The sequence below is a fragment of the Rhinichthys klamathensis genome, unplaced genomic scaffold (genome assembly GCF_029890125.1).
Source record: "Rhinichthys klamathensis goyatoka isolate OS25496 unplaced genomic scaffold, OSU_Roscu_1.1 h1tg000830l_1, whole genome shotgun sequence".
Taxonomy (NCBI): Eukaryota; Metazoa; Chordata; class Actinopteri; order Cypriniformes; family Leuciscidae; genus Rhinichthys; species Rhinichthys klamathensis.
In genome coordinates, this window is record NW_026607212.1 from 224,216 (window position 1) to 236,241 (window position 12,026).

At 37.6% G+C, this 12,026-nt stretch overlaps 2 protein-coding genes across 2 annotated transcripts in view; both read left to right on the top strand.

The window, feature by feature from the left end:
* The window catches only part of LOC130078199 (gastrula zinc finger protein XlCGF57.1-like), a 110,003-nt gene that overhangs the window by 34,537 nt on the left and 63,440 nt on the right, over positions 1-12,026 (top strand). The gene's annotated exons all lie outside the window — the stretch shown is intronic.
* LOC130078192 (gastrula zinc finger protein XlCGF8.2DB-like) overlaps positions 1-12,026 on the top strand; it is a 47,747-nt gene that overhangs the window by 34,491 nt on the left and 1,230 nt on the right. The window lies entirely within an intron of this gene.

The window sequence follows — 12,026 nt, forward strand, 5'->3', positions numbered from 1 at the left end:
GTTGATTTCGCCTATCAGTGTTGATGTTACCAATATAGTGCCCTCACTCACTCAGTGTTTAGTCTTCTGAGCCAGTTCACAATGTTCACAGTTATACAATCATGAAGACAATTTGCTTAACCAACAGTGATTGTTGTATTGTTTTTATTTGTTATACGTTATTTGTGCATCTTTGTATATTTTGGTATATGAATCCTAGAAGTTTTGATAGTAAATACTTCATATTGAGCCTGGGTGTGAGGAGTAACATGGGACCTTTTACATCCCATAAATCGCTAAATTAAGTACCCATTAAATTGCTAAATTCTTGATACTGAATCTGCAATGAGCCACGTTGGACCTTTTAAATGGCATTTGATCATTTATGCATTTATTATCTTTGTTACAATATACGGTGACCGGGAGGGGACATGTTTGGTTCACATGTGTGACACTTATTTCAATTGTTACTCAGTTACTAAAGTAACTATTTATTTGGACTAGCATTGTTAGGTTCGGCCAAGGAGATGGAGTGTAAAAAAAAAAAAAAAGATTCACAGAAATGAGATGATTAAAGAAAATAAGCTGGCTTTACTGACAAAACACAATAAAATCAATCAAACAATCACCATGCAGTTGTCAAAACAGATAATTACCACTTCCTTTAAGATAAATGTCCACCAAAGTTGGTTATATTCTCAATTTTTTCAGTCCTGTTGTGTGTGGAATGTCTTTAAAGACTTATTTCCCTTTCGTTGAGGATAGCCTACACGTTTGTACAATTTATTCTTCAAATTAATTTTAAAATTGTAAAATGTTATTTTTCTAATACTTCTAAATATTGTTTAATTTCTTATTTGTGCTTTATGTGAAAAAAGAATGGTAGTGAATTAGTTATTTTCATTTGGCATATCGGCGTAATGACGTCATTTCACGCTTCACTTGGGCGCGCGCCTGTGATGTGCTTCATTATACAGCAACAGGAAGCGTGGCCAGCATTTACCCGCTATATCTCTATAAACGTCGCAGCTTTTAAAAAAACAATCATCATTCCTAATGCCGATACCTGACAGCCAATCCGAGTCAGAGTAGGGCAGAAAAGCATTTTACACAGCGAGTCTGACAACTGGAGGACTCACTGCCGCAGAAAGAACTGCACGTCGGAATTAAAGCAAGCCTGAGGTAAGTTATGCTGCGTTCCAGGCAGGTTTTTGAGCACGTAAATCACGACTCACGACTTTGTAGCATTTCAGGCCAGTCACGCCAAACTACCTGAGCGCAAGGAATTGTGGTAGCTAGATGTAAACAAACCAGCATGGCGGACCTTACGGGGCTTATGCGCATTTGTAATAATTTCTGTCGCCAAAGGTGCTTACTCCTTGTTTATTTGAGGGAAACGGAGGAGGAAAAACGGCGCATAAGCTGTTATACCTTTTACTTTACTTTATTTGTTGGAAATGTATTTGGTATTAATTTATCCTTGCACTCAATGGACTGAAAACTAGTTAACGTTATATTGTCCTAAAGTGTATTCTCACCGTGTACCGCCTACAGAAACACTGCATCCGTGGGGGCTGCCATTGTTGTTTTGGATGGTTTCGCGGGCTATGTGACGTCAGAGCTCGTAACTGGGAGTACATCGATTTTCTACATGTAGCTGCTGTTTTTTCTAATCATTTCTGCATTTCCTCAATGTTATAAAACGAGCGGTATATATATTCAGAGGTGGAAAGAGTAATAAAATATTCTACTCAAGTAAAAGTACTATTACTTCAATTAAATTTTACTTAAGTACAAGTAAAATTACCGGTCTAAAAATTTACTCAAGTAAAAGTAAAAAGTAGCTCATTTAAAAAATTTACTCAGAGTAAAAGTTGCTGAGTTACTTTTTTAACAGCGGGGGTGGGGGACTCTCCCATGTAGGGTTGTAATGGTATGAGATTTTCACAGTATGATAACGTCTCAGAAAATATCATGGTTTACAGTATTAATCAATTATTAAATAAATAAACGGTATTATTAAATTATGATTATTATTATCATCCTTTAAAATGACAGTTAAATTGGTTGAACAAATGCTTTTATTATAACAAACTTGAAACCCTTTGTTTGTTTTTATTAAAATTTCAATAAAACATGTCTCAATTAAATTCAATAATTGATAATGAATTAGATTAACAACTTATTTTTAACATTAATAATTGATTGAACTCTCAAAGTGGACCAAATTGATGAATTTAACATTAAAGTGGGACAGAGGTACACTAACCACAGTTTTACCAAACATCCTGTGAGAAACGCTGGTATTGCTATGCCAATCCAGCTTACAGTTTTTTTGGGGATCCCCCTCATCTGTTAACTCTGAGGGGATCCCCACAGATTGTATTACTAGATTGACAGAAAAGGAGATGCAAACATTTATTTATCAACACTATAATACTTGTTTCGATAGTGATTAGTTTTGTAACTAGTAACACATTTAATTTCTTTGGAAATCTGTCATTCAGACAATATCACCTATTCAGCTTTAGGGACAAAAGTGGGTACACTCCTTCATGCTTACACCACCACTTAAGTGGATCTTATTTGCCAACTTATTTGCCAATTTGCCAACTTCTTCCCGTGCCCTGTCTGCAGCAGTGGCACAGACTACTGTAGCCACTGGTGCATAGGCTGCCCCAAGCAGATCCAACAGCGCACAGGATTCTTTTGACCTCATTGGTTGGGCTGGGGATGGGTCACCTTCACCAAGGGATTTTTGCTTCTGTACAGGTGCACTGCCTCCATAACCACCACTATCAGATCCTTGCTGCTGATAGTTAGAAACAAGGAAAGTTGTTCAACCTGGTCACCACGTCAATTTTAAGTTTGCAACAGGGCAAGTTCAGTAGCATCTGTTTTTCTTTGTAAACTTTGTTAGCGTTCGTGTTCCTGTGAAAGAATGTCACTACACGCTTAACTCGACCTAGCAACTGAGAGATGGCCGGAAGTTTCAACGCTGCTTGCATGTGTTTTGACCTACTTTTTGTTTAATTATATCTCTAGATAATGAAGATATAGCCTATTAACAAAAATAAATCTTATATATAATATATTATATTTTAAAAACTGCCTATATAAAATATATATTTTTAAAAGGGCCTCATTGATTAATTTTGCCTGGGGCCCCCATCAGTGTTCGTCTCTGATTGGGGGCTGCTACTATTTGCTTGTGACTTGTGTCACCGGATTTACAAATGCACATCTTGCTTGTTGCACGCACACATAGTTATGTCGAAATAACGAGATATTATGTTGAAATAATATTATTAATAATAAATCTTTAAGAATATTTAATTGAATGCTGAATGTTGTGCTTGTTCAATTTAATAAAATTAAAACTGTAATTGTGATAATTAAAATAATTGAATATTAAATATTGAGTTGAGCTGAGGCATGGAAGCTCATCCTTGTGCTGGGTTGGATTAATGTGGTCTGTTCTTGTTCTTTACTGATTGGGTGATAACAGTTCAAATTGATTGGCTTTGGAAAAGACAGGGTGGAGGTCATTATCATTTAACACTACGCGTCTTGTGACACCGTGTCCTAACTACACGCGACGCGACACGCGATAAAAGGTATCTTTTCCATGTTAATCAGAGTTTTTGTCCTAACCAGACGCGACGGCGACACGCGAAGTTTCTAATTTAGAAACGGTTCCTATTTCTGCGATGTCGCGGCTGACAGATCCGCCCACACAGAGATCTCATTGGATGGAAGTTCTGCCTGTCATGAATATTTAATCATCAAACATGGACGACGAGGAACTGATTGTCGAAGTTCAAAGGTATTCAATTCTCTACGATAAATCCCACATACCTCAGAAACAAGCCCTCATTGTGCAGAAAGTGGTTCAGGTCATTGATTATGTCCTTACCCATTTCCAATGCGAGTGCGGGCCAGCAGTGCGCTTTCACAGAGAGACTCCGCCCACACGCTGTTCTGAATGGCTGTGATTTTTGATTGACGTGTGGCGTCTCACAATCGCGTCGCGTCTAGTGTGGACAGACACACTTGCTGTCGCTGGAATTTTATCGCGTCGCGTGTAGTTAGGACACGGTGTGACGCGTTATGATACGCGTCATTGGGGACACCTTGTCCCGTAAAAAGTGGCGTTACATGAGCATATAGAGCGTAATTTTTTTCGCCGCTTCCAGACCGACGAAAAATATGCCGTAGTTTACACAATCCCACGGCGCTTTTTGGTGGCGTAAAAAGCGGCGCCCTGGCCGTTCAAACTGCGCTTTTTACGCCGCTTTTTTAACAAAACGTGGTAGGAAAGTGGCGCATTGTGAGCCTTTTAGCGTTCCATACTCAACAACTTGAACACTCCTGATTTCACAGAGAGCAAGTCATGTAGTGTGAACCGCACAGTTCAGCCCGACGTTTTAAAATCATGTAGTGTGAACTAGGCTTTACTAGCAGAACACACTAGCCAGGTTTAAATCCCAGTTGTGCAGGTGGAGGCACGTTGTAACACTGTTAATGTGCCCCTATTAGAACTGTGCTATTCTATACTTTTATGAATTCTATTGAGGAAACATGAGAAAAGTTTAAAGACTGAGAGTCAATGTTCAGAAATTATGAATTATTATTATGTTTTGAACTGTATAGCTGTGTTTTCTGGTGTGTTTGTTCACAAAGTCAAACATTTGTTTATTTTTAATTATAAAAAAAAAAATCATTATTTTATATGAAAAAGTTCATAATTGTATTTTATTGAGAAAATATTTTAGTTTGTCTTGTATATGTTTTTATTAGATCAGATAACATTTTAAGTTGTCATATGGTCATGTTACATTTTGCCCCTCACGTGTTACAATGTACCTCAATTATGGGGCATGTTGTCACATTTCACTTCCATTCTTTCGGGGGGTATATCAAGAAAAAACTATACACTGTATTAATAAAACAAAACCACATAATTGTAGCCTACTAGATATGTGGGAAATTAATGTGGGGAAAAAGAAATTCTCTAAATCCTCAGTAGATTTATACAAACTAAGAAAGTCAAAGTGTTAAGGGCCTTACACACCGTGACGAATATCGGCGCAAGTTATTCGCCAGCGTTTTTCAACGCGTTTTTTGTTCACACCCATGCGATTTTTGCTGACGATGAGCAGAGTGAACATGCGAATTCATTCCCTGACATTAGATGGCGCTTAATGTAAAACAGAAATAGCCATATTTTGTAGTCACTGTCGCGTTTGTCATATAGTTCTTTATGTTCCAACACCAACGAGACCAGCAGCTCTACATTCATCTTGCCTTGCATCTTCCTCGTCTTATTTCTTCCCGGCAGTGTAGACTCTATCTTCTTCGCCGTTACGTATGTTGTGGACGAAGTACACATACCATGTAAAAGTAAAGATACTCAAGGTAAAATATTACTCAAGTAAAAGTAGAAATCCTACCTTTAAACATTCACTTGAGTAAAAGTACAAAAGTATTTGCCTTCAAATGTACTTGAGTATTCAAGTACTTTGATTTTTTTTATGGCTATAATGTCCTAATTTGTCACAAGACTCTTGCTTAACTCAGTCTAAGTGAAGACTAATGTCACTCTTGGCACACCAATCTATTAATGAAATGACATTAATTAGTCTGATATATATATATATATATATATATATATATATATATATATATATATATATATATATATATATATATATATATATATATATATATATATTGAATTGAATACATTTTTTTGTGTTTAATTTTGGAGGGAAGGGGACTGTTCCCATAAGGTATACAACATTTACTGTATATATTTTTCTCGAGCGCCTATGGTCATAATTATTAACATCTTCTTAATGTTATGATACATTCACATAAACCTGCACAACGCCTATATATATATATATATATATATATTTATACCACGGGCTGTTTAAATACTCGATTCTGATTGGCTGGAAGGTGTGCAGTAAAACCGTTTAATGCACAGGTAGTTCCAGTCAGTTTGATTACAGTTCGAAATTAATCCGCTACTATAAACATTGGTAACCATAGTAACACAGTTACGGCCGTTTCACACAGCAAGCATGAGCAGCACATCAGCGCAACTACATCGTCACTGCAGCTGCAGACGTATTCCTTATTCCGCCCCGCCCACTTTTAATACTTCGCACTTCCGCATTTTGTCATCCGACTTCCGCTAAACTGGCACGGCACATCCGGTAGCTATTTCAGTTGTTAGAAGATTGTTTTTTAGTTAGCCAAAACTTTAGCAAAATGTCAAATAACGTTAATACCATAAATGTTTTAAACTGGGAGCACGGAGAAAACTTCGTAGGACGATCAGTTGGTCTCACATTGTCTCACTCTCATCCATCGTCATTGTTAACGTGGCCAGAGGTAACAGTTAACATGTGGACATATTTAACTACTTCGTCCTGTAAGGAGTTGATGGAGCAGCAATGAAAAATTATGTGTAAATAAGAAGGAATGAGAATATTTAGTTAAGGATAGGAGATGAGGTAATTGGTTAAATATAAATGATTAAATAAGTTGTATAAAATCAGTTGTAAGAAGTGTTTGATGTTTTCAGGAAGCTAGAGACACCTTTTACTGACCTTCATGTAGATACATTTCACCATTTAAATGTCTTAAGTAATAAACCAAGATGGTCTTCATTTGCAAACGTGACGTGACTTATTCCTTCTAACTAGAAGACTTAATTCATTTAAGTTTTAAAGGGAATCTACAGAGCTCACATATGGTTTAATAATAAATGACTGACAGGTGAAATCTGGTCACATTGTAAAGGTTTATAAAAATAACTTCATAACAGGTAAAATCTGGTCACATTGTAAAGGTTTATAAAAATAACTTCATAACAGGTAAAATCTGGTCACATTGTAAAGGTTTATAAAAATAACTTCATAACAGTTAAAATCTGGTCATATTGTAAAGGTTTATAAAAATAACTTCATAACAGGTCAAATCTGGTCATATTGTAAAGGTTTACAGGAAGGACAAGTTTCACCTTCCTTTCATAGAGGAGATCGGTAATGGTGAAGCCTCTGTCTGCCATTACTTCATCGCCTGGACGAAGTTATTAAGTGCACGATATTGAAGAAAAAATTCGATAACTCATTAAACAATGCGATATGCGATACGATTGTGCTTAATTTATAAAATTAACTTAAATTAGATTTAAACTTAAATAACCTACATACGTGTTTCAAATTTTTTTGTGACAAGAAAACATCCCTTCAACTTGTTAAAGTGAACAGCAGTGTTTTACTGTAGCATAAGAAGTGTTATTTTAACATCAGTGTAAACCACGGGGTTAAGGGGTTCAGGTTATCCTACATTAGGTCTATTTAACAACAGAAACTGAATAATCAAATGTAAAAATAAAACACTGCTTAGTTTTCACTGTATGAATTAAATATATATATATATATATACACTGATTCTTATTAAAGCTAAAAAAGTTATGCATATTGCGATTATTTTGCTATATTGTGCAGCCCTACATGTTGTGTTTGGAAATTGCTCTCTGAAACACTTCTCCTCCATGATGTCAAGCCAACGCGAAATCACCTTGCTTACAATGGACTGAGAAACACCAAACCTTACAGCAAGATCACCCTGCAATAAATTAAGACGCAGCTTCATCAGAGTCATCAGGAGCTAATCTCAAGTGTGTAGCTGAAAGCTGTCGGTGTATGAACTGGTAAGGTGCTCGTGAAAGCTGTCGGTGTATGAACTGGTAAGGTGCTCGTGAAAGCTGTCGGTGTATGAACTGGTAAGGTGCTCGTGAAAGCTGTCGGTGTATGAACTGGTAAGGTGCTCGTGAAAGCTGTCGGTGTATGAACTGGTAAGGTGCTCGTGAAAGCTGTCGGTGTATGAACTGGTAAGGTGCTCGTGAAAGCTGTCGGTGTATGAACTGGTAAGGTGCTCGTGAAAGCTGTCGGTGTATGAACTGGTAAGGTGCTCGTGAAAGCTGTCGGTGTATGAACTGGTAAGGTGCTCGTGAAAGCTGTCGGTGTATGAACTGGTAAGGTGCTCGTGAAAGCTGTCGGTGTATGAACTGGTAAGGTGCTCGTGAAAGCTGTCGGTGTATGAACTGGTAAGGTGCTCGTGAAAGCTGTCGGTGTATGAACTGGTAAGGTGCTCGTGAAAGCTGTCGGTGTATGAACTGGTAAGGTGCTCGGCTACTGAATGGAATGCATCCAATGTCGACCCTGTGTAGAGCTGACAAAGGTGGTCGTTTCTCAGCAGAGTTATGTACTATAGCACTGGCTCAACGCATTGTGTTCCCATTTCAGATGTAGGTGGCTTCAGGTTGAGTTGAGATATTGTAGCGTAGTTGTGGTCAGATACAGATGGATCCTCCCATTGTGTTTCTGCATCACAGGTCTGGGGCATGTGGCTGAGATCCTCCTCACAGTCATTGATGATCTAAGGAAATAATATAACCATAAACATTTTTACATTAGTAGCCTAACAGTTACTTAAAATAGATCATGAGAATTAATTTATGATGGCATTCATACTTAGAACAGTGTGAAAAAGAGAGATGCATTAAAAACGAGACAGTATACACACAATCTCTACGTAGGTCAATATCAATATCTGAAAGAGAGATGTAGCTAGCTTGCCTCCTTACAGGAATAATGTGAGCTATTGTAAGACTGTAATGTACCACAATATATTGTACTATCGTGAATATTCATTCATTCATTCTTTATTTCAGACCCTTAGGTCCATATCACAAAGTAAACGAAATATAAGAAATATGACATAGGTGGCCAATGGTATCATGCAAGATTCGTTGTATTTTGTTAACGGCTCGTTACTTATCTTAAATGTATTCATAGAACGGACTTCACGAATCTAACGTTAGGCTAACAAGCAAGCACATTATGGCAAGCCGTTTTAACTTTTATTCATTTCCAGGATATGTATTGTTGATATCAAGAATGCAATTGTTGATATCAACAATTACATTTTTTGATATCAACAATTGAATTCTTGATATCAACAATTGAATTCTTTTTCGTAGAGTGAGACAAATGAAAACGTTCATTTATTTAAATAAAGATTGCCTTGTCACTGTCAGTGTTGCCTGTCATTCATAAATTATTTTAATAAATAAACGTTTTCATTAAAATTGAAACTTGTATCACATAAATGATCACATTTATTTAAATTCATTATTAAAAGAGAGTGACAGAGAACTGAAAGAGACGCACACAGGTAACTCGCGCACGCAACTTTTACGTGTAACTTTTACACGTCTGTTAAAAAATTACACTGTAAACATCAGTTACAGCTTTAACTTCTTTTTAACTTGGCAAATAACCATGGTATAAGCGGGATAATCCACGGCTAGCCATGCATTAAAGAATTTTAATGCACGTGTAGAGGCTCCGCTTCGCGTCGGGTGGTTCTTCGCCTCTACGCCGTGCATTAAAATCCTTTAATGCATGGCTAGCCGTGGATTATCCCTTACATATACACACACACACATATATTTACACACACACACATACATAGAATATATATATATATATATATATATATATATATATATTCTATGATATGGGAGCAGCCAATTTCCCTCCAAAATTAAACACAAAAACGTATTAATGCAGTGTTTCTGCTAGGCTACGCCCCAGAAAAAAATGATATGCAAGTCATTTTAGTGTCAACGTAAAAAGCAATGTACATTATGTGTCAATATTTACAGATAATTGCTGCCAGACGCTATTGGCAATAATAGCATGGCTGCTGCTCTCTGCCCCGCTAAAAAAACATTGGCAACGCGATTTGTTTGGAACTATTGAGAGCTACACGAATAACGTGACCGCACGGCGGCGAGATCACTGTCACAACCATCTATGTTCGCAACTCTCATATTTAACGGCTCTGGTTCACGCTTGGTAGATACCGCCAAGGCAAGTTCAAAACAAAGTGCGTGCGCTGTACTGTGATTGGTGGCTCATTTGACCAGTTACGTTTTTATCCACTCATAAATAAAAAGGAACGACTGATTTTGAAAATGTAGTAGAGTAAAAAGTAAGATATTTGACTTTGAAATGTAGTGTAGTTAAAGTAAAAGTCTCCCAAAATTGAAATACTTGAGTAAAGTACAGATACGCAAAAAAGCTACTTAAGTACAGTAACGAATTACATTTTCTTCGTTACTGTCCACCACTGGTGCTCGGCAATACCGTTTTGTGTTTAAGCACCCCCAAGTTGTGTTTTACTGTAACTTCAGAAGCTCCAGACACGTGAGCAAAAGCGCCAATCTCATTGGGCGGATAGCTTTTGACGTGACGCGTCAAACCAAAAAAAAAACGAATCCGAGGCGTTTTAAAAAAAATTACGTTTTTACGCGTGACGTTTTTCGCGTCGGTGTGCACACTCACATTGGCGCCCTTTGTTTAGTCATGAGGCGTTAAACGTCGGCGAATATCGCACGCGAAATTCGTCCCGGTGTGAACAGGCCTTTACGTTGTATCCCGCTCTCCCCTACTCAATCTTGCTAGAGTTTATTTATGTTTCTCAATCATGCTCTTCACGCACACAGTAACTGAAATTTAAAACTGTTATAAGAAAAGGCTAAATAAACTGTTGCATAGATATGATACACAAAGCATCAATATCTCTTCCTCTTGTTTTCTGAGCTTTTCAATGCGAAGTGCTGTGCGCTGTGAGCCAATGTTGCCTCAAGCGCATCATTCTGCGCGCGGGATGCGCATAGGCGCTTTGCCGCTCTGTATTCGCGCCTTAATAATTCAAATAATAATAATAATTCATTACATTTATATAGCGCTTTTCTCTGCACTCAAAGCGCTTTACATAGAAGGGGGAATCTCCTCTACCACCACCAGTGTGCAGCATCCACCTGGATGATGCGACGGCAGCCATATTGCGCCAGAACACCCACCACACACCAGCTTACTGGTGGAGAGGAGACAGAGTGATGAAGCCAATTGGTATATATATATATATGGGTATGATTAGGAGGCCATGATGGACAGAGGCCACTGGGCAAATTTGGCCAGGATGCCGGGGTTACACCCCTACTCTTTCGAAAGACATCCTGGGATTTTTTGTGACCACAGAGAGTCAGGACCTCGGTTTAACGTCTCATCCGAAGGACGGTGCTCTTTGACAGTATAGTGTCCCCATTACTATACTGGGGCGTTAGGACCCACACAGACCACAGGATGAGCACCCCCTGCTGGCCTCACTAACACCTCTTCCAGCAGCAACCTGGTTTTCTCAGAAGGTCTCCCATCCAGGTACTAACCAGGCTCAGCCCTGCTTAGCTTCAGTGGGCAACCAGTCTTGGGCTACAGGGTGATATGGCTGCTGGCTATCTCTTCCGCGCAATGGAATACTTTTGCGCAATGAAAATTAAGATTATTAATGGTCTTTCTTACTTTGTCCTATCTATCAAATGATGTTGCCTCATGAAAAAGCTGCTCTATACATTTAAAATGAATGTATTTTCATTTTATAGTATATGTAAATACATTTATTTGTTTTTCATCAATGTATTTTTATAATAATAGAAAAAGCAATGTTTAGCATTTTACCTTTCATTTGTTCCAAACTAATTTGTTTTCCACTATAATAACATTTGCTACTGAATTATCCACTAACCTTATTTATAAATGAATTTTAATAAAACGAGAGAACGTTCTGAACATTTTCATCTCATTTTAACAAAACCGTGATAATATTGATAATCGTGATAATTTTGGTCACTAAAATCGTGATATGTTTTCATCACATAAACATTATATCCCTAGTGTGAATCAATCCAGGGTGTTTTCCAGCCTATGGCGTGAGACACTGATAGTCTCCAGGATCACTGTGATTTGGAGAGGGATGTCAGATAAAAAAAAAAACCTTAAATAGACCATCTGAAAAAATAATGTAATGGCATTTATTGGCCGATCTCAAACATTAATGCATCGAAATAATAATTGTATAGCAGTTACATTCTTTCTGATATTACATCATGTTTCACCTTT